This window comes from Capricornis sumatraensis, chromosome 1, assembly GCF_032405125.1.
Source record: "Capricornis sumatraensis isolate serow.1 chromosome 1, serow.2, whole genome shotgun sequence".
Taxonomy (NCBI): Eukaryota; Metazoa; Chordata; class Mammalia; order Artiodactyla; family Bovidae; genus Capricornis; species Capricornis sumatraensis.
Genome location: NC_091069.1, coordinates 35,167,994 through 35,193,296, shown reverse-complemented (window position 1 = coordinate 35,193,296; position 25,303 = coordinate 35,167,994). Strand labels below are relative to the sequence as shown.

The following is a 25,303-nucleotide window of genomic DNA, read 5'->3' as shown; positions in this document are numbered from 1 at the left end:
ATAGACTTTCCTAGCTTTACAGAGTACTTTTATATACTTTATCTAATTTGATACCTATAATTCCTTGAAGCAGACATTATTTTCACCAGCTGCATTTAATAAATGACATACTTGAGGCTCCAAAAGGTTTATTAACTTGTTCATACCACAGCTACACAGAGGCAGGACTCAAATCTAGTCCTGTAATTTAAATCCTAAGCTCCTTCCACTGGCTCACGTTGCCTTTTGCTCTTGGGTTTACTGCTCACTATGTCAAAATTACAACTTAGTAAGCTAAAGTCTCTACTGTGAAGGATGTACAGGGTTCATCCTTTTGGTTCCATGAGGCAAATATAGGAAAGAAAAAGATATACTAGATAGCTATACATGTATCACCAAGTCAGTTAGGGTGACCTTTGACTTGGAACAGGCCCACCAAGTATCCAAAATGATTTTTTGAAGGAAGTTAGGTTTGCAGCAAACTTAAAAAACAAAAAACTGTCCAGTTGGTAAGGCCTCTTAGGCCTCTGAGTATATCTGACTCTGACTCAGTGCTGTAGGGGGTTTCTACAGATGAATCACCCCCCAACCAAAGAAAAGTGGCAGGATTTTGAATGTCCACTCTTTAGTCACATTTTCCAAGTGCCTCAATGCAGTTTCAATACATGTCTGTGCCAAAGCAAAAATCTGGTAACATATAGGAATAATACAAAACATGAAAAACACACTAATTCACGTGATAAGCCCTTAGGTTCAAAAAACCCTTTTGAATGCTTTCATCTTACAGAGTTTGATATGAAACATCTTCAGTCATTTGGAATAAATATTGTTTTCCAAAACTTTATCTCTCTTCTGATTACTCACTTCATTTCCTCTGATTAATTTTAGAAAAAAATGCCTATTCACATGTTCTTTAATTTGACTTCAACCATGTTTATATTTTATATGTTTCATACATAAAATGAGATTCAGATTAATCTCCAAAGCAATAGCTCTAGCATTGGTGCAAAGTATTTAACATGCAAGTTTCCCTTTAAAACAGCAGTAATTTTCAATAATAAAATTCAATGGCAATAATTTACCAATTCAAAGTAAGTACAGTCATCATTCAGTATCCAAGCAATATAGATAGTATCAGAAGCTTCATGCCTCTTAAGCTACCAGCTTTCTAGGCCTGAAATGCATTTTTTTTTGTTCCTGTTATTTTGTTTTGTAGAAAATGAGCCACTGGTATTCTGATAGGCTGAAAAATGATTTTCCCATCTAGTCCTGAAACATCCACTCTGACCCACTATATGCCCAGTTAAGACCAGGAACAATTCAAAATATAAACATAATTGTATTTACCTAAATGAGTGAGTTACTCTGATTTTAAAAAACCTGTTAGCTGATATGTACCAAGATTTTCCCCAAAAGTATTTGATTTCATGATTATTTTGCCATGGAGATTTTTCTTAAAAAGTGTAGCTGGAGTCAGTACTAAAACTTAACACAGTGGCTACATCATTAGAAGGGGTAGGACTGATCAGAGTCCTTCAAAGATAAAAGTTGGTAATCCACATATTAATTCACATGAGAAAATAAATTTTAAAAATATAAATATCTTGCTCAGTTTAATGAGGGCGTATCCTGCCTGAATCAGTCTGTAGTCAGTAGAAGGATGACTTCTTTAAAAATGTTCTAAGAATGAGTTAATAACTAAAATACCTATGAGAAATACTTTGCATTTTTCTTATAAGAATGATCTGAATGGTACAAGTTAGTTAGAATTAAAAAAACAAAACAAAATTTGTTTTCCTTATCCCCAAATGCTTCTGACACTTTACATTTTGCCTACAGGCTACGTCATGATTTTTCTGAAACATTAAAATAATGACTGCTGAGCCTTCAAACAGCTAACTCGCTTTAAGAAACTCCTAAGCTTCTGGGCAGTTTGGGCTAGTCGTCTCAGCCATGTTAAATCTGAGCAACTGAACATCTGCTTTCTTAGAATCCAACTCCTCTACTAGCTCAGGTTTGATTCCCAGAGTAGCATCATTCCATTGGATTCAGTTACTCATTGTCAGCGTTGTTTTCACAAGTGCTTCCTATTTCCTTCTTTCTGGATTCAGAGACTGAATTTTGCCCAGCTCTTGAGCCACAGAAGAAATGGTCCCCTTCTTGTTCAGTATAATTTTCAACAGCCATTTCCTAAGCATTATTTTCTTCAAGAACTTGTCGAAACGAGTCACACTCAAACACTGCTAATTCTGCTCAACCTGGGCACTTCACAGGAGTTGCTCACAGGGCTCTGACGCCCTGGCAGAAGGCAGGAATAATTAAGTTCTGCACCAGCTTGCCTCATGCTGGACGGTCACAGCAGTGACAGGTTCTACTGGTCACAGTCCCAGAGAACTGCCCACCGTGCAGCTTTGAGAGGCGCCAGATGCACTGAGAAACTTTGCCGCCTCTCTCCAAACCATGCTGAAGTTCTGATGGTTTTATCTTCTCTAGTAAATACGCTTAACTGCTCCTATGTCCTCATCCTTGCACCAGAAGAAGACTTCATTAGTTTTATCTAAGTTCACAAGACTCTCGAGAAACTTCACTTCCCAGCCTCAGACCTCAACAATGGAAAAATGACACTGAACAGCCAAAAGAAAAATTCTACATTGTGTATCCGATCCACAGGACAGCTGCCAGATACTCAACATTTCAGGCTTTGTTCTAACAAGTTTGATCATATGGTTTTTCCAGGAAAAAGAAAAAAAAATCTAATTATGGCAAGATTAGAACAAGGGACATTAACAGAAAATAGTGATAACTAGCAGTCTGGCACAAAGCACTGAGAGAGAATAATAAATAAAAGCAGACTTAGGAAATCACAAAGCATCCCAGTTGTGGGGGTGGGGAACGCGATTCAGTGTAGGAACAAAGAGCTTGATCGTTCCCTCAAGCTATTACCATACATAGTGATGTGCACTCCCAATCTTGGTAACGGGGCCAACACTCTTGGTTGCCTAACCAACAGCCATTCTCCATCTTCTTTTATATGTTCAGACACCTCCTCCCATAGTCGGAGAGCTTTCACTCCCTCAACCTTCTATAAAACCAAGGCAAAGAAATGTGATTCAATTCTGCTAATGGGACCCGAGTGGAAGTCGGCCAGGGGTCTCTGAGAAATCTTGTTCTAATTTAAGACACATATGGAGAAGCCCCCATTTCATCTTTGCCTAGATCTTATCATGTGAGATCTTGAGGCTTGGAGCTGGCACTCATCTCGTGACCATGAGCAGAAAGTCAGCCTGACGTCACTGAGCTGTCGAATTCATCTCTCTCTGGCACTGCCCAGCTCTGGATTCCTTTTTTGTCAGACGATTACAAGACCTAACTATTTCAACTTTTTAAATCAGGTCTTCTTGGACCTGCAGGGCAAGGAAACTAAAGGAAATGTTATTCCTTGCAGCTTCTGTTCAAGAAGGCAGGATAATTGTATAATCTATTTCAGAAATATTTCCATCAAGCATGGTTAAAAACATTCAAGGCGCATAAATAGGAAAGTTTTAGCTGTCTGGAAAATTCAGTTATGTGGGACAGTTCAACCCTTGAAAATGCCAGACAAACGAGGGGTTAACCATAATTGCTTCCCTGAGAGTCGCATCATCAAATATTTTCATCATTATTCACAAGTCAGCCATTATTTCATTCCTCCAAACCTTCCCAGCTCTGTATTCTTGTGTGCTTGGGCTATAGGGAAGATGCTTCATGGATTCACTTTGTGGTGGCTATGGTTACCTTTCGATTTCCAGTCCCCCTCCAGTTCCTCGAAGCCTCAATAGGAGCTAGTTTTAACCCCATGTTGACTGGCTGTAAACTCCCCTTTCGACGATGATTCCATCTCAGGTCAATTCTTCTTCAGAGCAGTTTGTACATGTCTCATTCCCAGGCTTTCCCCGCAGTGAGCACACAACCAATTAGGGAAGTCGCCACTTACTGACTGACCACCCCTGATCTTACTAACTACACACTAAACCTCTGAGACACAGGGATCCAAACCATTAGAAAGCTAACTACCACATATCCAAAATACTCACCTATAAGAAACCGAAAAGACAAGTTTTCCAATTCAGAAGTGTCCCTACTCAAGGCATTAAAAAGCAAATGGAGTCTCTTTTTTATCATCATGGCCTTATATGTAAGTGACCAAAGAGACCAAATATTAACCACATTTTAGTTCGTTGGTTTCAATTTTTCACTTTTTTGTGTGATTTGATCATGTAAACAGATGACCTTTGGGGTGTAGTAATATTAACAAACTAAAGCCTGAAGTTTCTTGGATTTTGCTGTAAATGCTAAAAATCCTAGCATGGGAGGTGACAGCATGATATGATGGAAAAAGTATATACAGCCTTTGGAGTCTGATAAAAATGCGTTTCAATTCTGAGCCCTATTAATTTATTAGTGGTGAGACCATAGGCAGAATATTTCATCTATTTGATTCTTGATTTTTCTCACCTGAAAAATGAGGGTAGTAATTCTTATAGCATTGTTGAAACAACCGAACAAAAACAGAACAGGTAGTAGGTAAACATTCATTCTTTCCTCTGACTCGTCCTTTGCCTTACTTTGTATTTTTCTTTCAGTCTAGTTTTATACGCTTCTATTTTTGTGAAATTTCTAACTACAGCATAAATTTTCACAGTGTTTAACTATTTTGATGGATCTCTTTCTAAACTTTGTACAGACCTTTACATCTCAGTAAAATAACATACTGAAAAGAATTTAGCCTTTTCTTGATGACAAACAACACATGAAAAGATCATTATACATGAGAGTCTCAAGTGTTAATAAGACTTCACTTCTAAAAAGAAATGATACAAATGAATTTATTTACAAAACAGAAACAGATTCACAGACTTAGAAAATGAATTTATGATTACAAGGAGGGGAGAAGGGATAATTAGGGAATTAGAGATTGACCTGTACACACTGCTATATTTAAAATGGATAACCAACAAAAATCTACTGTATAGACAGGGAACTCTGCTGAATATTATGTAACAACCAACATGGGAAAAGAATTTGAGAAAGAATAGATGTATGTGTATGTATTGATATAACTGAATCACTTTGCTGTCCACCTGAGACTAACACAACATTATTAATCAACTATACTCCCATATAAAACAAAAAGTTTTTAAAAAGAGAAGACTTTACTTGCTCTTTCACAAATGCCTCCTACCACGAGCCAGACCCCCAAAACCGTTCAGTTAAAGAGCTGACATGCCTTTGAGGTGGTGCTGAGGTCCCCAGTGCTACTGGCTTGTGTGTGCCGTTCGCCCCCCGACCACAAACTTCATTTATTTCTGGCTCCTTTTCCTTTGCCACTTCTCACCATGGCCAGCCCAGCCTCAGTATGGTCTCGCTCTCTTGCCTCTTCTCTCTGCCTTTTGTCTGCTTCACCCAGCCTGCGTCTCAGCTCCTGGAGAGTCAGCATGGTTGATTCTCTATCTGTAGGCCAGGACCTGGTGTGGAGCGGGGGCTGTATGATGGCAAGCAATGCTGTGTGAGCTCCAGTGCAGGTACTGTTTGGAGCTCAGATACTGTCTCCTCCTCCTCTTCTGCCTGCTGTTGTTCGTTTCCTTCCAGGTTTACAGCTAACTTCCCAGGTAGGTGAAGCTATAGGAAATTTGGTTCCTGCTTACATTTTGTTTAGCATTCGCTTTTGAGGTACTTTACAGAGACAAATTAATAATTCCGACCCCCAATGAGCCATTCACACAAAACTCCAGGAAGAATCTCACTGTGAAAGGGATGCCATAGTGTGTGCCCAGGAAGAGCCAGGTTCTCCTACCTGGCCACATAAATGAACCCAGGCTGAACCATATCAGCTAAGCTTCTCCTGTCATGAGCTCAGAGGGTCTCAACTAGAAGTCAACGTCTGCATCACGAAGGAATTAACCCTTGGGCCCCATCTCAGACCTCTGGTTCCTGAAAATGCACCCGAAGTGCCTCTGATATGCCTCCCAAGCTGGGAATTACTACAAAAGTTGAGTGCTCCTAGGGGTAGGGGTCATGAATTAGTTATTTTATATTCTTAGCACTTGGCACAGGGCATGACATAACATAGGAGAGACACTCAATAAATGCTTGTTGAACTAAAGGAGTATTTAAGGGAAATGCAAAATTATAAACCTCAAGGAGATTCCATTTCATACGTATTAGACTGGCAAAAATTAAGAACACCAACAATCCCCAAGTATTGTCAAAGATGTGGAACACTGGAATTTCTCACCACTGACAATGAGAATATAAATTTCTATAACCTCCTGTACAGTAAAAGTGAAGATGTATAGACTTCATAACTCGGCATTCCCACTCCTAAAACACTGCCACAAATACATAAGAAGGTAGGAGAAGGTTTGCTGTAGCATTGTTTGTGATAACAAAAATTGGAAACATCTTAGGGTGTCCATCCACAGCAGACTGTGGTACATTCCTCAATGGAATGCCTTACAGCAGTTCAAACGAACGAGCTAGGGCTACCTGCACCAACACAGACGAACCTCAAGAACATAATGTTCAGGAAAAAGCAGGTTAAAGATGAGCAGTGTTCAGTATATACTTACAAAGTCCAAAAACATGCATTCGTTATTACACACTGCTTATGAATGCCTATATAGAAGAAGTATAAAAACGTGCCCGGGAATGATAAACACCAGATTAAGGAAAGAAGTTCCCTCTGGGGGTAACAGGAAAGGAGAGAGGGATAGGAATGCATCATGGAGGGGTACTCAGGGGGATGTAACCAAATTAGTAATGTGCTCTTTCTTTAAAAACAAAGTGAAAACAAAAGCAGAAGCAATGACCAGCAAAATATTAAGATTTGGCCAAGGTGGGTACATGGTGTTTGTTTTGGTACTTTTTATATACTCAAGTAAAGCACACAGACATTGATATTCAGAGCAGCACCAAGAAAATCAATATGATTCCATTTGTATAAATTTCAAAAACAGGAAAAAATAATGTTATATTGTTTATGGGTATATGCTACATGATAGAAGTATCATGTAAACACAAAATTCAGGGGAGTGGTTACTCCTGAGGGGGACACGCTTAGGGCTTCTAAGATACTGGCACTGTGTTCCATTTCTGAAGTCGGCGGTGTTTTATCAGTCTTTAAAGTACATGGGTATGTTTTCTATGATCCTTGTACGTATGCGCAAAGAAATATTATTTTTTTAATTGGGAGCATTTATAAAACTAAGAGGGTTTAGAAAGTTGAACGGTCTTCAGGGAAAAGTAAGACACCAACGTTGCAAAGAAAAATAAAATAACAGAAGAAAATGGTGCAGAAAACCTGGAATACAGCTTACAGAGGCACTGGAGAAGGGGACATTCTCTCATGAGAACACTGTCAGGCTGGCACAGTCAGCTGGGCCACGGAGTCTCTCCTTTGCTCCCAGATTTGCTGAGTGGAAGGCGGAGTGCTGGGAAGAATGAAGGTGTCTGGGCCCTGAGCACCGGCAGTCACAGGGGAAGGGGAGAAGTTCCCACAGCTCACGTGAGGTGATAGCAGAGGTGCAGACATGGCATCCATGCCGAGGGAGGGGACACTGCTTGAGGTGGAAGCTTTGCAGAAGAGATGGATTTTGAATTGGATCCAGAAGGTTAAGGGCTGAATCAGAACCAGAGTCTAGGGGATACTCCGTAAAGAGGGAAGAAGTCAATAAAGCTTTGATGTTGTGCAGATGTAACAATTTTCTTTCTTTTTTTAAAAAATTATTTCGTTGTGCCAGGTCTTAGTTGCAGCATGTGAACTCTTAGTTGGGGCATGCGGGATCTAGTTCCCTGCCCAGGGATCAAACTGGGTACCCCTGCCTTGGGAGCATGGAGGTAACCTTTGGATCACCAGGGAAGTCATCAGTTTTCCATTTTTATTTGATTCTTTTGCATTGTATACATTCAATTCAGAGAAGCTATAACCTGTCCTATTTTACTGATCCCACTTTCTTTCTCACCACTGCCCTCACCTTCACACACACGGAGAGCAACAGGGGACGCAAAGATGAAGGAAGCTGATGCTGCCCTTGGAAGCTCACGGCCAAACTGCTCTCCCTTCCTGGAGGAACCTCCTTCCTTCCCTAGGTTTATTTGGGCTTCCTCTCATCACGACTCAGTTTGTTGGAAATGTCTGTCTTAGAACTCTGCATGCTTTCAACTTGTACTCCAAACAAGGCCTCATCAGGGCTGTCCTCCCCAGGAGAAAAGGAGAATGCCAATGGCTGAGGCCAGAACCGAGGGGTTCCCCGCGTGGGAAATCTTCCTTACCCCAGTGTTTCTCTGCCTGCTTTTCCTGCTTCGTCCATTCCCTCATCTAACACACACTGAGTGAGCACATCCCATGCTGCCCAGGTCTCAAGCTACACATGAGGACCCTTGCTTCCTGGAAATGAATGGTAGGCGCGACACTGTGCGCTTCCTGTGATGTCCTCTAGTTTCTGTGTCCCTTGAGGATGCGTTCCATTTGGATCCTGGCACTTTCTCAGGTCTGGCTTCTGGTTCAGTCCCTACAAGCTGCTCTTGCTTCTGTGGCCTTCTTCCAGGAAGCCTCTCTTGCCTACTCTGTCACTAAGTGACATGTCCCCATGATATAGTCTTGGCTGAATTGCTAACAATGAAGTGTTCCCGTCATAATTCTATATTTTCCACATGTGAACACTGGGCTAGACACACAGCAGGTAGTTGATGCATGTCTAGGAACTCTGCCTGGCAGAGACCATAAAAGTGAGGAGAGGTCAACGACACAAGACATAATAAAGGAAGCATGTTTTTAAGAGATGCAGAGAAAAATCATTAATAGCATTTCAGTTCAGTTCAGTCGCTCAGTCGTGTCTGACTCTTTGCGACCCCATGAGCTGCAGCACGCCAGGCCTCCCTATACAACACCAACTCCCGGAGTCCACCCAAACTCATGTCCATTGAGTCAGTGATGCCATCCAACCATCTCATTCTCTGTTGCCCCTTTCTCCTCCTGCCCTCAATCTTTCCCAGCATCAGGGTCTTTTCAAATGAGTCAGCTTTTTGCATAATATGGCCAAAGTATTGGAGTTTCAGCTTCAACATCAGTCCTTCCAATGAACACCCAGGACTGATCTCCTTTAGGATGGACTGGTTGGATCTCCTTGTAGTCCAAGGGACTCTCAAGAGTCTTCTCCAACACCACAGTTCAAAAGCATCAATTCTTCGGTGCTCAGCTTCCTTTATCAGTTCAGTTCAGTTCAGTCGCTCAGTCGAGTCCGACTCTTTGCAACCCCATGAATCGCAGCATGCCAGGCCTCCCTGTCCATTACCATCTCCCGGAGTTCACTGAGACTCACGTCCATCGAGTCGGTGATGCCATCCAGCCATCTCATCCTCAGTCGTTCCCTTAATACCATTTAAACTTCTATCTTTAAAAGAATGTAGTCACAATAAATAAACTCCTGGCCTGGGAGGATTAAAACAGGTATCTGGCTAAATTAAGGAAGAATTTGATTAGAATAATCCTTAAAGAATGCAAAATCCTTGGCATTTAAAAGCTGGGCAAAGTCTTTAAAGAGTGATAAGCTTCTAATTTCAAAAAAGCATAGATGATTTACCAAAGGCAGATGATTAGAAGGAATAGGACAAATTCTGAAAAGGAGGAGGACTGACAATGGTCAGTTTAAATTCCAGTCTTGAAAAATTAGAACATCTTGCCAGGCACAAATCTGCAAATAATGCAACTACTCCAAAGTGAAGGATGACTAACTAGGCTTTAGAAGAAAAAGAATTCTGAAACTAGTTATTTTTATTTTTGAAAGGGTCTGGTTATGAGCTTTATATGCTAGAGAAAACAGCAACAAGTATCCAATTTGAGAAGCATTCCTGGAGAATCTACTATGAGCTAGCTCTAGGGGGCCAAGTTGAGTAAAGCCTGGTTCTCCCCCCTGACCATCACTGTTCTCAGGCAGGAAAATGACGGTGGGTTATAATAGAGGTAGTAACTGCCTGGGTGGGGGTGGAAAGATAATCCAAGGGCTTCTAGAAGGTTTGTTGGATAAGCAGAACTGTGTAAGACCACTAGGATTTGGACAGGCAGTTGCAGTGGGAGGCTTATGACAGGGAAGGGAGAGAGAAAGGCGAGGGGATTCCAGGCAGAGGGAACAGCATCGAGCAGTCAGAGTAGAGGAGGGTGAGGGGATGAGGGTGATCAGGGCAGAGGGAGCACTGGCCAGAGGATACAATGCTAGTGCAGGGGGGGCTTTGGATAAATATGCCAAACTGTGGAGAGTCATGAGCACAAGGCAAAGCAGTGTGGACTTTCTTCCATGAGCAGCGAGATCCTTGAACATTTCTAGGGAAGATACCCCACACCACCCACTCTGGTCAGAAATTTTCCTCTAATTTAAATACCCTCAAATGGTAGAAATCTTCTAGAAAGGAGAGTGTTTTAGAAGGTACACATGCACAAATCACAAATAATTTATTATTTATTATTAGAGAAGCGCAGTCATTCACTTCTCAGTTCGGGAACCGATTCCACTTTACAAAACATCTCTTAAGACTTACTAGTGTGTCCCTTATGTTCAGAGGGAGGCTCTGAGTGGAAAGCTTGGTGATGGGCTGTCATCAGCTTATAGGAGTCTTCCGTTTTCCCTCAAACAACTCTAACTTCCTATGAGGACAATTCTACAGCAGAGCCTGAGATTTGGAACTGGGTGTAAGACTGGGATGGGAAATAGTTTAGGTCAAATATGTGGCAGCGCTTGGAAACCAGAACCCTCAAGAGTGACTGTATGTTTCCTTACAAGACAGCGTTAGAACCCTGTCATTCTCTCATGCAGAAAGCTGCATGAACTTCTTTTTTGTGTGTTACACTTTCCAAGCATTCTCCACTCCAGATTTATACTGTGCTGGGGTATCAAAATTACAGGAAAATGTCTCACCCACTAGATTAGGTGGTTGTGGAAATGTTCAGAGGTAAGTCACTCCCTTCTTTGGTTGCTTTAGGTTCAGTTCCGTCTGGTGAGATGAACAGGAAAGAGCTTATCTCGGTGAGGCTGAAGGGTCACGTGAAAAGCACGTGCCCTGGAGGTGGCGACCTAGGTTCCACCTAGTGATCATATCGCGTTGGTAGATTCACTGACCTCTCTGAGCTTCTTCCTCATTGTAAAACTGGAAAAACTCTAACCTCCAGGTTGAAAATAAAGCATGTGGTACAACATCTGGCGCATAGAAAGTGCTCGATAAATAAAGGTTGGAGCCTAAGGGAATGTAAGAACAGGTAGGTATAGTGGAAAGAATATGATCTTAGGAATTTGACAGATCCAGGCTTGATTCCTACTCGACCAGTTATGACCTGGGAGACTTTGTGCAATTTGCTAAACTCTCTGAGTCTAGGTTTTCTCATCTTTAAAATGGGATAGTACCTACCATACAAGGCTGTTGGGTGGTTTATAAGACATAATGAATACATGTAGAATACTTGGCATCTAGCAGATATTCATAATGATACCGATTATTATTCACTTTTCTCTTAGAAGCAATTAAAACAAACCTGAGTCTATATATTATAATTTCTTTCTCCAACCTGACTTCCAGCTGAGAAAATACAACCCATAGATTAAGGTAGCCAGGCTCTTTCAATTAAGCTTCCAACTTAGTTCTGCCCATCATTTTATGTGGGGCAAATTCAGAGTCCTTGGGAACTCCCCATTTTTAATTCTATAATCTTCTTCCTTTAAATTAAAAAAAAAAAAAACACGACAGCTCTGGAGAATATAAAGTCAAATGGGGTTCTGCAGCAAGAGCTGACCAAAAACCATAAAACATTTGAACAGAGAGGAAGCCTGCTGAAAACTCAGTCAGACAGTTTTCCATTGTGCTTGGATAAAAAAAAAGACCAGAAAGATTGCTATGTGGTCCATGAACTATCCTAGTTTTTGTTTAGTTGTTTCTTTGGCCATCTCCTTAGTTATTATTTCTTCTGTGAGAATGGCAGGGGGATACAGTGGGAAAATAGAAACTAAGTCATGTTCTTCTTTGATAGCAACTCCATTTAGAAATTTCACTTCAGATGAAAGTATGACAGCTGTCTAAAATGATGTTTTTAAACTGTCATATTCTCCTAACTTGAATTATAGAGAACACACATATAAACACAAGGTGAGCATGTTGAGGCAAGCCTTTGACTTAAATTAGCTGCTTGACTTGTACATCCAAATGTAAAGGAATAAAATCTTTTTCAAGCAAAGGTTCTCCTAAGAGAAGCAGACTTGCGCCCAATAACTGAGAGCTCTTCCTTGCGAGCTCCAAAACGTTTTTTCCCCTTTCTGTTGCTTTTGATTGAAATCTTTCCAAAGCAGCCTTCACATTTATTTCTTCCATATCCCCCTTTAAATGACTTAAATCACAATTATGAATGTTAGCTCTCTGAGTGGGCCATCTAGTCGTGACAACCCAGGCCGAATGAGGCGTGTGTATCCAAGTGTCTAGCATTCTGCTGTCTCTAGTTTCTTAGTTCCCTCCACCCCCACCGCCCAGCTCAGGCTATAGGTTAGGCTGTGTAGAGACCACAGACCTTCTCTGAGCAGTTAGGCTGCTAGGAATCAGGGAACTAGTACACCAAGCTTAACAGCAGGTGTAGGAGTCAGGCCTGAGGTCCCTGTGAGTGAAATACATAAACTTTGCAATACCTCTTTAGTCTATTCCCTTTCTTTCAGCTGTGTTTTTGACAGATGTGCTTTCAGGGAAGAGCTGAGCTACGGGCAGGTGAGGTGCTTAAAGATCTCCATGTCTTGTCACAACAGAGGACAAACTCATTAAACCACAGTTCAGAAAGAGGCCTTGGAAGTCATCTATCCATTTAACTGAAAAGCCTGTGGTGTAGAGTGGTGAGGTGCCTGGGCAGCTGACAGAGAACCCCAGGGTCCTGACCCCCATCCAGCAACCCTCTTGTGGCTCAGCAAATCTCCCTACAGGAGCAAAGTAAACCACAGCTAGCAAAACTGCTTTTACAGTATGACTTTGTTGTTGCTGTTGTTTAGTCACTAAGTCCTGTCTGACTCTTTTGCGACCCCATGGACTGTAGTCCGCCAGGCTCCTCTGTCCATGGGATCTCCCCGGCAAGAATACTAGAGTGGGTTGCCATTTCCTTCTCCAGGGGATCTTCCCGATCCAGGGATTGAACCCATGTCTCTTGCATTGGCAGGTGGATTCTTCACCACTGAGCCACCAAGGAAGTCCATAGTGTGACTCTGGGTTCTCCTTTAACCCAAGTCTGAAAAATCTCTTACTAGAGAAAAACTAGGCATGGTGGTTTTTATTTTCGTGTTCCATTCTAATAAGTACTTTTTTTTTTTTTTAATGCTAAGAAAAGGGAAGGAAACAAGCATTTGCTGAATATCTACAATGTGCTGGGTGCTTCCTGCCATATGGTTCTCTTGTCCCTTTTCACTAGGGAGGAAGCCCATGCCTGTGGCAAGCCCAAGAACCTTCTTGCAGCCCGGAAGAAGAGATGGTGCCAGGGTGAGCCCTGGCCAGTCTGGGTCTGGAGTCCGTGTTCTTTCTATCACAAGTGCTACAAATTAGGTTTACTGCTTGTTTCCAATATTCTGGAACGAGTTTCTACTCAGGGACACTTTGGCTTGTTTGCCATCTCAGTCAGGGGTTGCTATGGGCAAGCACATTCTCTGGCCGTGAATCAGAAAGTGCAACTGACTCTCACAGTCCTCACAGACCAAGAGGAAGAACAGAATGTGCCTGCCTTCCAGACCTCACGAGTTATTCCTCTGGGTTCAATGAGCTCAGGCTTTTAAGGATTTTTATTTTTGATGTTTCAATTTCCTTGTTTTCTTTCTTTTGGATTGGGAAGATATTTTACGGTCATATCCATGGGGTTTTAATGGCCTTAGACCCTGGTGCTCACGTCTGTTCTTCTCCCATAGTTTCCATGACACCATATTGATCTGTACTTCCTTTCCTTTTAAAACATTTACTGTTCCCTTTTTCCATCCACGTAACAACTCCCAACAAAGCCCAGGTAAGGGATAGTTAACCCTGAAGGGTTGGCCCTGTGCTTTCCTCCTTTAGAAAGTCCCAGAAAGCTCTATCTCAGTACACTCTGATGCCTTTAAAATCTACCTATCCTTCTGACTGCTCACCTGTGCAATCTGATAATTCCAGACCAGAGGCCTGGCGAATGTCATAATATATGTTTTTTGGCTTAAAAGTTTTCATATCTCATCTGTGATGTAAAAGGTGGCATATTATCCCATTTATGGGTAAGAACACTGAAACTCAGGAACAGAAAGAAGTTCATTTAAAATTACAGTTATGTGACAGAGCTGGACCTTGGATTCAGGTCTTCACCCATGGTTCTGACATCGTCAGGATGTCCTACTATCGACAGGGGAAGAATCATACCACACGTCTGAAATAAAAGCCGTAAGCTTGCTCACCCACAAAGGCTGGGTCTAATATTCAGCCAAGCTCAGGACCTTTGAGTCACCACTGACTCTTCATCCTGCTGTTTGCATCTCTGAAAGGCTCACTGTTGGCAGCACATCCTGGAGAGGACTGTCCACAAGGCACTGTCCTACTTGGTGGGGTGGGAGGCCCATCTACTTCCATCATGATAAACAGAAGTGGGAATGAGTATTTTTAAAAATAGCAGCCCACTTTATGCAATTGAATATACTTTTGTTTAAACCTAACAACAACCGCGTTAGGCCTCCCATGCCAACCGTTTGAGGTCAGCTCCAAATACTAATCAATTCACACCTGAAGTAATTCAATATGCTTTCTCTGCCTCCAGGAATTTCTTCTCTGTCTGTCCTACACACTGGTGCCAGCTTGATTACCTTAATTCTCCCCTCTTGTTTCAGCCGATAGGGACTAACCACGGTCTCCTGGATAAAAACATAACTCTTAAATGTTGGTGGAGCAGGTCAGGAAAGGCCTACACAGCTTGCCCTTCTTAAGAGGGAGTGTGTAGTACAGCCCATCAGGCTTCAGTTAAGACTAAGGTTTGAATATAGAAGTTGAAGTTCATATATACAAGAGTATTGAAGGACAGATGTAAAGAATCAGATTAAGAATGAAAAAGAGAGGGAAGATCCAAAGGGCTTTAAAATAAAGTACTTTAAACCAGGGCACACCTTAACAGAACCTGATCTGGGCTCAACAGCTAACCCCTTCTTGGTTCAGCCTTCCTGCTCTCACAATAGCTATTCTATCCCACCCCACCCTTCTCTTACCCCTTATCAATGCTTTTGGTGATGGAATTCTCTTTGTTTCCATAAGCCAAAAGGTTAATATTATTTAGGTATCTTATTAATTGGCTGCATGGAAAAAGGGTTTGATTCTTTCAATGTTCAACTTGCTAAGTCATCACTTACCCTTAGATTAAACTAGAGTCTCCAAAGGGGTGCCCTGAGTAGGTAGCAATATGGATCTATAGGAGAGGTGTGGACCCCAGGTCCAGAGGAATTCTTTACCAAGAGATGTCATCTTTTCTGTGTGTGTACACACATGTATGGGTTTCCCTGGTGGCTCAGTGGCAAAGAATCCACCTGTAATGTAGGAGATCCCTGGGTCAGGAAGATCCCCTGGAGAAGGAAATGGCAACCCACTCCAGTATTCTTGCTTGGGAAATCCCAGGGACAGAGGAACCTGGTGGGCTTCAGTCCACAGTGTTGCGAAGAGTTGGGCATGACTGAGTAACTAAAACAACAACAACAACAACAACAACACACACACACATATCTAAATACATGCAGGTATATATGTGCATGTATTTGGTTTAAAGAGCTCGAAAGTTTTAAGACTTGTACAAATGAGAAGACAGTTGCTTGTCTGAAACTCAGAGATAGTGGTCATGAGCATTCCCAACCACGGGATTCTTGACTGGTGAGAGTCGAGGCATCTTCTAGCATAGCACAGAAAGACCTATAGGGTTTTAACTATTTAAAAATCAGTTATGATTTGGTATGAGAGATGGACCACTAGCATAATGGTCTGCATTGGCAGGTGGATTTCCAGCCATTGGACCACCAGGGACATCCTACTGTGTTTCGTTTTAAATTCCAATCTGTCATAGACTGATAAAGTAAAACTGAATGACTAGAAAAACAATCATGCCCAGGTACCGTAGCAACGTCAAACAGCTATAAAAGTTTCCATGTTTACTCGCATTGTCTCCATGCATCTTCATGGTCAGGTAATCAGCTGCAGACCGTACTTTGAGCCTTGGGTCAGAGAGGCCATGAGACGTGCCTGAAGCGTTTTTGGAGCAGGGACAGTCCAGGCCTCTGGAGGAGCTCTCCTGGAACACGTGTGCTCTTGGAGGTGGCATCCTGGACCATCTGACCACCAACTAACTGTGGCCCTCTGAGGGTCTGCAGACTTGCAGACAGTGTCAAGTTCTCCACCACGACATTCCTGGCTGCTGGGACTGCCTTGCAACCTACTGCCCGTGTAGAGGCCCCGGCATACCGTCTTTCTCAGCCACTGCCTCCCTAGCTAATTAGTCTCTCACTTACAGTGACGCTCATCTTTTGTTGGGAAAAAAAAAAAAATCCATCCTCCCAACTCTTCCTGATGTCCTGTCACTCTGGATCCTCACAGGACAAATACCCACTGTATCAGACCGTTACCTCTGCTCCGACTCTAAGATAAGCCTTCTCACTTTCTTCCCAGAATGTTCCTGCCACCTCTTTATCCCAAGCGAAATCTAGCTTTCCCCCTTGGCCACTCCCTTGAGTAGAAGCCACTTGTTTTCCCAGACTTGCCTAGACACTCAACCTTGCCCCTAAGAAAAGCAACCCTATTTGAAGCTTCTACCATTTGGCTAGATCACTTCTGTTGATTCTCACTGTGTGTTATCTACTCAGTCTCCTGGTTACACACTAACTTCTTGAGAAACGTTTACACTGGCCTCAAGTCCTCCTCTCCACTCGGGTTTCTGTAACCATCCAGTGTAACATCAGTATGGTTTCTGTAACCATCCAGTGTAACATTAGCATCTAACAAGGCAACCTACCCAGTTCCCATTTCCCTGTGGCCACACCCCCAACCTTCTCATCATCTATTCATGCTGAGCCACAAAATAATAACTTCTAAAATACAACGACTTAAAAATTCATTGATTTAGAGACATTTCTGAGTGCTGACTATACTCCAGGCACTGCTGGGTGCTGGTGATAGACGAATGAATTAACTCCAATATCTGTATCCTTTCCTATTGCCTCAGGGGTGGTGGAGTTCCTTCTTGTCTAAATCTCCTTCCTTGACCCAGTTCCAGGTTCCATACTCTTAAACCACCTCTAGGATTTTGCTCTTTCAAAGATCTCTCTCTCTCTCTTCCCTCTAAATTACAATCTCTTCTCCACTGGTTCCTTCTCATCATGCTGAAGAACCTCCCCTTCCCATAAGGACCCCTCGTGACCACCACCCTTACTAGCTACTTCCCATCTCTTCTTTTCATTCTCTAAACCCCCATAAAGCAGACTGGTCCACCTTCTTCACTATCAATTAATTTTGTAACCCATTCATGCCTGGCTTCTGCCAACTCTAACACATGGACATTTCTTTCAACAGCTTTTCCCACTGGGACACTGTCCATGTTAATTACCAAGTTCAGTTCAGTTCAGTTCAGTTGCTCAGTCGTGTCCGACTCTTTGCGACCCCATGAATCGCAGCATGCCAGGCCTCCCTGTCCATCATCATCTCCCAGAGTTCACTCAGACTCACGTCCATCGAGTCTGTGATGCCATCCACCCATCTCATCCTCAGTCGTCCCCTTCTCCTCCTGCCCCCAATCTCTCCCAGCATCAGAGTCTTTTCCAATGAGTCAACTCTTTGCATGAGGTGGCCAAAGAACTGGAGCTTCAGCTTTAGCATCATTCCTTCCAAAGGAATCCCAGGGTTGATCTCCTTCAGAATGGACTGGTTGGACCTCCTTGCAGTCCAAGGGACTCTCAAGAGTCTTCTCCAACACCACACTTCAAAAGCATCAATGCTTCGGCGCTCAGCCTTTTTCACAGTCCAACTCTCACATCCATACATGACCACAGGAAAAACCATAGCCTTGACTAGATGGACCTTAGTCGGCAAAGTAATGTCTGTGCTTTTGAATATACTATCTAGGTTGGTCATAACGTTTCTTCCAAGGAGTAAGCGTCTTTTAATTTCATGGCTGCAGTCACCATCTGCAGTGATTTTGGAGCCCCCAAAAATAAAGTCTGACACTGTTTCTACTGTTTCCCCATCTATTTCCCATGAAGTGATGGGACCAGATGCCATGATCTTCGTTTTCTGAATACTGAGCTTTGAGCCAACTTTTTCACTCTCCTCTTTCACTTTTATCAAGAGGCTTTTAAGCTCCTCTTTACTTTCTGCCATAAGGGTGGTGTCATCTCCATATCTGAGGTTGTTAATATTTCTCCCAGCAGTCTTGATTCCAGCTTGTGTTTCTTCCAGCCCAGCGTTTCTCATGATGTACTCTGCACAGAAGTTAAATAAGCAGGATGACAAGAAGAGTACATCTCATGACGTACTCTGCATATAAGTTAAATAAGCAGGGTGATAGAGAAGACTCTACACATGGACATCACCAGATGGTCAACACCGAAATCAGATTGATTATATTCTTTGCAGCCAAAGATGGAGAAGCTCTATACAGTCAACAAAAACAAGACCAGGAGCTGACTGTGGCTCAGATCATGAACTCCTTATTCCCAAATTCAGACTTAAATTGAAGAAAGTAGGGAAAACCGCTAGACCATTCAGGTATGACCTAAATCAAATCCCTTATGATTATACAGTGGAAGTGAGAAATAGATTTAAGGGTCTAGATCTGATGGATAGAGTGCCTGATGAACTATGGAATGAGGTTCGTGACACTGTTCGGGAGACAGGGATCAAGACCATCCCCATAGAAAAGAAATGCAAAAAAAAAAAAAAGCAAAATTAATTACCAGAGCAAATGGTTTCACTCCCACCTCATCTGCACCTCCTGCTTTCCTAGGGCCGCTCTCTCCTGGTTCTCATTTTACCTCGCCACTGCTTCTTTGTCTCCACCCGAGTCTTCTGCCTGCCACCAGCTGCTGCCTTCCCCACCGTTGTTTTCAGTCTTCCCCTGTCACAGGCTCGTCCTTTGGCCATTCCCCCGTCCCATGCCACGTGGATCACAGATCTGTATCAACTAGGAGGGCTCTTCCCAAACTTCAGTCTTACAGTGCTGATTCCTGATTGACTTCACCTGCTTACCATCTAGCCACTTCAAACTCGACAAGTTCAAGCTCACAGTCTTTCCCCTCAACTCTGGGACCCTTCACTCTTTACTCAGCTTTCCCCACCATGCATCACACAGCCATCTGCCACTCCCTCTCGCTTCCAAAATCTGAGTGTTCACGAAGGCCTGCTGGAGAAGCAGTTCCTACCCCAGGCTTCTTCCCACTAGCACTCATACTCCACTCTGCCATCAGACCTGTGGCATAAGTGAGATCACAGCACAGCTCTGTTTAAAATCCTTCCTAGACTCTCCATCAGGAATAGGGCATTTTTTGAATTCCTCATGTGCAAGGCTCTTCCTCATCAGGCGTATTTCTTTCCTGCCTCATCTCCCAACACCCCCTTAACTCACACACTCTAAACACTCAAGTTTATGAATTATTCCCAGTCTTCTGAATGTACCATATCAGTCCACGAGTACACTACTCTCCCTGGAGCATCCTCGCCTGGTTCTCTCCACAGTATGTTTCTATTAAGTACTTAAAGACCCAGCTCTTGGATTCTTCTGTAAAATCCCACAGAAGGGGTTTTATACACCTGTATTTTACATCTGCGTTATAGCTTTTTTGTACAGTGGTTGCATTCATGTATTTGCACATCTGCAAACTCCTACCCATTTCTGTGACCACCCCTCCCGACAGAGGGCTCAGTCCATAGGAGATCCCCAAATGTCTGCTGACTTGACTTGAATGGACACAAGGCTTTTCTCTCTGACAACAGGACCCAGTTCATAGCCTCTACATGGCCTGACACTCTTAGTAATAGTGCTACAGTCATAGCAGCTGAGGAATACAATGGTTTCAGAAGTAACTGCCAGGTGACAGGAGTGGTTAACAGTGACTGTCCATGAGTGGTGTGAGGCAGAGTACTTTCACTTTTCACTGCATTTCCTCCTGGAGTATGTGCTTTTGTAACCATGTTCATGTTTCTTTTATAAAAGTAATAAGCATAATAAGAGTCAGACACGACAGCCTCTTCATGTTCACTTTTCACTTTCATGCACTGGCAAAGGAAATGGCAACCCACTCCAGTGTTCTTGCCTGGAGGATCCCAGGAACGGGGGAGCCTCGTGGGCTTCTGTCTATGGGGTCGCACAGAGTCGGACACGACTAAAGCGACTTAGCAGCAGCAGCAGCAGCAGCAAGCATAATATTCTTTGTTGGTTATGAATAGTCTATTGATATGTCTACAAGCGGCAAAGGACCATTTTCTGCGTGTTTGAACGGAGGGGTCAAGGTCTGAGGGCTTAACTCCAAAGGGGCTGCATAAGGCACGTGTGCTGATGACCAGGGGGCAGTCCTAGTGTGCGGCTGCACCTCGGGGCCAGCAGAGCCCTGTGCCTGAGAACAAAGCAGCAACCCTGAAGAGAGAATAATGCATTCACTTCAAAAAGTCTGCTTACGTATACAGATGGTTCTTATTGATCTGTGACCACACACGTGGATGCGTAGGTTTGTGTACATGGCTTTTTAAAAAACATACAAAAATACCCTAAGAAAATACCATTTTATTTCTTCTACTCCCTGACCTGGGCACAGTATAGGGGAAGCAAGTCTTTGAAAACTATTTCTCCTAGCTTAAGAAAACTAGAATTTCCATGTTAGGCTGAAGATCTTTCGTATATACACATACACATATACACATTTGGTTAAAGGAAGTGGGCCTGAATGCTGGACAGCTCAGTGCAGCAAGGGTGAGGAGAGCAGTACCCTAGGGTCAGGTGGCACTGCTATGGAGAGCAGCAGATAGAATGGGCAGATCACCCAGCACAAACCAGAGTCTTTCAAAGGCCAGAGCTGAAGATAAATCAATCCTTGCTAAAAACATCTGATGGCTGCGTGTTAGAAAGGCATATTTTGCTTTGCTATGTAATTTCCTCAGTCCTTAACTACCAAAGTGTATCAGAATTGAATTCAAGTGCTCGTCCTAATGGGAGCTGAGTCACAGGTACCTCGGTGCTGTGTCTGCAATCTCAAGTGGGTGACTCATGTCTGTAAAATTCTCAGAGAAAGTACCAACCGACCCGTTGCTTAGTCATCTTTCGCATGGATGCTGGGTTCATGAGCTCTGTAAACTATAATGAGCGATCTAGCCTTTTACCATCTCTTTATTCTTTTCTAAACAGTACAAATTACATCTCTAAAAATAACTTCATCTATGCAAGTGAGTCACTGTGACCTGACAAGCTTCTACAAGCTACCCAGCCAAACTGTAATATTTACTTGTGAAGGTATAAATCTTACTGTCACATTAGCCCCATTTGTTTTTGTTTTTGTTTTTTTTTAAAGATCAAAATTTGGTAGACTTGGGGAAGGGAGGAGAATTTTATCACATGGTTTACAAAAAATATGGTTTACTCCTAACCTTTGACGTGGGCAGGGCTTTGGGGTGCAGGATGGGGGAAGGACTCCTTTGAAAACTATTTCTAATAGCTTATAAAAACTAGATTTTTAATATTTTAAGTTAAAGATTAATCAAAGACTCTGAACTTTTAGTAAGGAGTGCTTATCAGCTTTTGAAAGAAATATCAGTAATCTTGTTTATTCTAAAACCCAAAACTGTGACTGTATGACATATTTGACAAAAGACCCAGCCATGCTAATAAATGCATGGGTATTAAGCATTCATCTTTACTGTTCCAGTAGTCGATTTCTTTGCCACGCCCTGGGTTCTTCAGCCACACAACTAAGCTTCAGTACTCCACCCACTTGCTGGATAGCTGTCCAGCCCTCAGGCCTGCCCGCTGGCCTCTCGGTTGCTTGCCTGCATTTGTGGGCCTGGCATTGCCAGCTCTCAGCTGCCCCACCCTGGGCCTGTCCCACTTAGGCAATAAGTGCAAGGAATTCAACCTGGGGCAGGAGCATGTTACCTGCAAGGAGCTTATACCTTCATAAGTCAGGGAGCAATCAGGAAATATCAGAGCACTATTAAACTACACTCTGGCTGAAGCCAGAGAAGACTGGAAGGGTTTCTTTCTCATCAGTGTTTACTCAGGAATGGAATTACTGATGCCTCGAAACCTAGGAAGTTTCCACTGCTGTTTTAGCTTTAAGATATCAGACCACTTGGCCACAATTGGTACACAGGGTACCGGGGTGCTTTAGAATAGGAAGATGAAACCACTGGTCCATCTGAAAATTCCCCAGGAAATGGCCTACAAAGCCCACTGCCTGGCTCCTACCTGGGCAGAAACCGAATCACATTAAACCCTTTCCATCTCCCGATCATTTGACCTGTCCCCAGGAGGCCAGCTGGGGTCACCATGGCCTGACCTTCAACCCAGGGGAGCAGCTGCCCCGTACAGGGGCACCTACTGCAGCCTGTCAGGTCTGTTCCCTTCTGCTAGGTCTCTCCACTAATTCAGTCTCAGCACTGGGCACTTGCCGTGGCCTGAGCACTACCTGAAGGAGCTGTCGCTCACATCTGCACCCTACCATGGGCTTCAGCCACTCTGGTTCTCCTCAGGACACAGAGTTCCGTCACCTCCCTGTTTTTCCTGCAATTTTGATGTTACTTAATCTTCCCAAGCCTCTCTTTCCTCTCTTGTAAAATGGGTAGCATAACTATCTACCTCTCAGGGTGATGAGATGAAAAGACACCTATAAAGGAAAGGGCTTTACAGACTGGTCAGCGTGCTCTGGCCACTGCGCTTCTCAGCTCGGCCCGGGGCCTATCACCGTCGGGGGCACTGCATATAATAATAACACCGTTTAAAAGATCAATCAGCCCTAGTAGCCTGGGACCCTGCAAGCAAACTAACCAGAATAATGAAGCAAATACGCATAACAATGAAGGAACCATTCAATATAATATACGTTAAAGTCTCATAATTATGTTATTCAGATTGAGATGGAGGTGATCAGATTAGAAAAACCGGAGACAGGTTTTCAGAAACGATGCAAGAAATATATGGAGGTCAAGGACAGACAGCAAAGAGGCCAAAGGTGGGAAAGAGAGAGAAAGCGCAGTGGGCATGGGGAGCCTATGTCCTGAGAGGCAACGCTGAGCAGAAGAGAAACACAACAGAAGTGGTGTTTCAAGAGGATTAACTTGGTGGCAGGGCGCAGGCAGGACAAACCAACCAGCCAGCCCAGAAAGAATCCAGGAGTGAGGTGACTGGCTGTAAACTGGGGTGGAGGCAGGGGTGGGGCAAGCAGGGCTAAGGAGCACCTGCATTTCTAGAGCAGAGAAGGGCTTCCAGTTGGCTATCAAGTGATTTAATCCACACAAAACCCCTGCGAAGTAGGCAGGATAAGCAACAATACCATTTTATAGATGAGGAAACAGTCTCAGGGCCAGTGTATAGGTGAGGCTGGAAACTCAACCCAGGTTTCCTGACTGTGAGGTGAGGGTTCCTTCTACGATGTGTGTGGTTCTCAAGACCAGCTATGCCTCAGGCTTACCCATGAAGTTTTTAAAAAATATGTAAGTTCAGCATCTCTCCCTCACCAACTCTGGATTCTGATTCAGTAATAAGGGATGGGGGGTGGGTTGAGGAGAGGACAGAGGCAGGGAGGTAGGTGTTCAGATGTCAGACTTTTTCAAGACTTTGAGGGGTCCTGACATAGGGTTGCAGCCCAAGTGGATAAAGTGGGTAAGGGAAGAGGAGAAATGACCCTCCATTCCAAGGTCTGGAGCCTCAGTTCATGGGAGTCTGGTCCTGCCATTAAATGCTGGGTGGGGCAGAAGCTGTTTAATCCAGGGAATCTGGCAGAAACCGTCTCCTAGCCTGGGATGCCGTCTATCAGCTCCATGTGTCTGTCTTAGCTCCTATCTTATGCCTTCACCAGTCAGAGTAAAGGGTCCTGTGGATTCCAGAAGACTGGCTGACAGCAGTGGCTGTGAAGATCAACTCGTGTGTCGAGGGCTTTGCACTCTCGTGGCTCTGAGTGAGCACGGTGCTCCTGGCTTCCCCATCTCCTATTGCTCACGCCTCCTTCTGCTACATCAGCCCTGTCAGTTCCTAGTCCACACGGGGTCTTTGTGAAGCCTTCCCCAGCTTCCTTAGAACTTCCTCCAGTTCCACAGAACTCTGGAAATTCCTACCCTGCTGTGGGCTTTCTTGGTTTCACAGAGTTCCCTGCTAGACATGGAACCACTTGCTGGCAGGCACAGTCAGGCACCATCTTGTTTCCGGACACAGGAGAGACCTGGGGACTATTGGTTTACTTTGTGTGTGTGTATGTGTGTGCGCGTGCATGTGCTGAGTCACTTCAGTCGTGTCTGGCTCTTTGCGACCCTATGGACTGTAGCCTGCCAGGCTCCCTTATCCCCGGGATTCTCCAGGCAGGCCTAGTGGAGTGGGTTGCTATGCCCTCCTCCAGGGGGTCTCCCCAACCCACGTCTCCTGCACTGGCAGGCATGTTCTTTACCAATAGCGCCATCTGGAAAGCTCTTACTTTGTGTGACTACTGAATCTAAACCAAACTGAATAAACTTTTGTCCAATTCTCAGCTTTCTGCTTCACCCACCCCCCACCCCCACCCCATCCTCTGGAGCAAACACAAACTGGTATCAAACCACGTCTTCACTGGACTGTTCTGCCTTTGTCCAAGGAACTGGTTGCCCCTTTTACTACATGGGGTTCATCCTACAGTCTGTTTCACTCCCTGAAGCTACAGGTTTTAAGAGATTTTGCCTTTACAATGATTTTTCCATGAAACTGCCACATTTATTAGGCCAAACTGATAGAATTCCAAACCAAAGCAAAAAATTTAATGTTTCATTTATCCATGATACAGCTTTACCACGAGTTTTGATTTCTATTAGGCTTTCTGAATTATACCTCTGAACACAGTTGGGTTATAGACTTCCACTGATGCTTTTGTGAATAGTTAAACTGGTCTAAACACTAGAAAGAATCTCTTACCTTCTATTTACCATACCCTACCTTCATAGGAGGAACTTAAGACCTCTTGGATGCTTTCCCAAAAGAATTATCCCAATTCTCTACCAGCTAACATAATTCTCCCTTCTCCTTTCCTCTTAAAGGGTAATTGTACCCATTCTATCTATACTTTCTACAAAC

The 25,303-nt window shown here is 43.5% G+C and overlaps 1 protein-coding gene across 1 annotated transcript in view; it reads right to left on the bottom strand.

Moving 5' to 3' along the window:
• BABAM2 (BRISC and BRCA1 A complex member 2) overlaps window positions 1–25,303 on the bottom strand; it is a 401,827-nt gene that overhangs the window by 37,625 nt on the left and 338,899 nt on the right. The gene's annotated exons all lie outside the window — the stretch shown is intronic.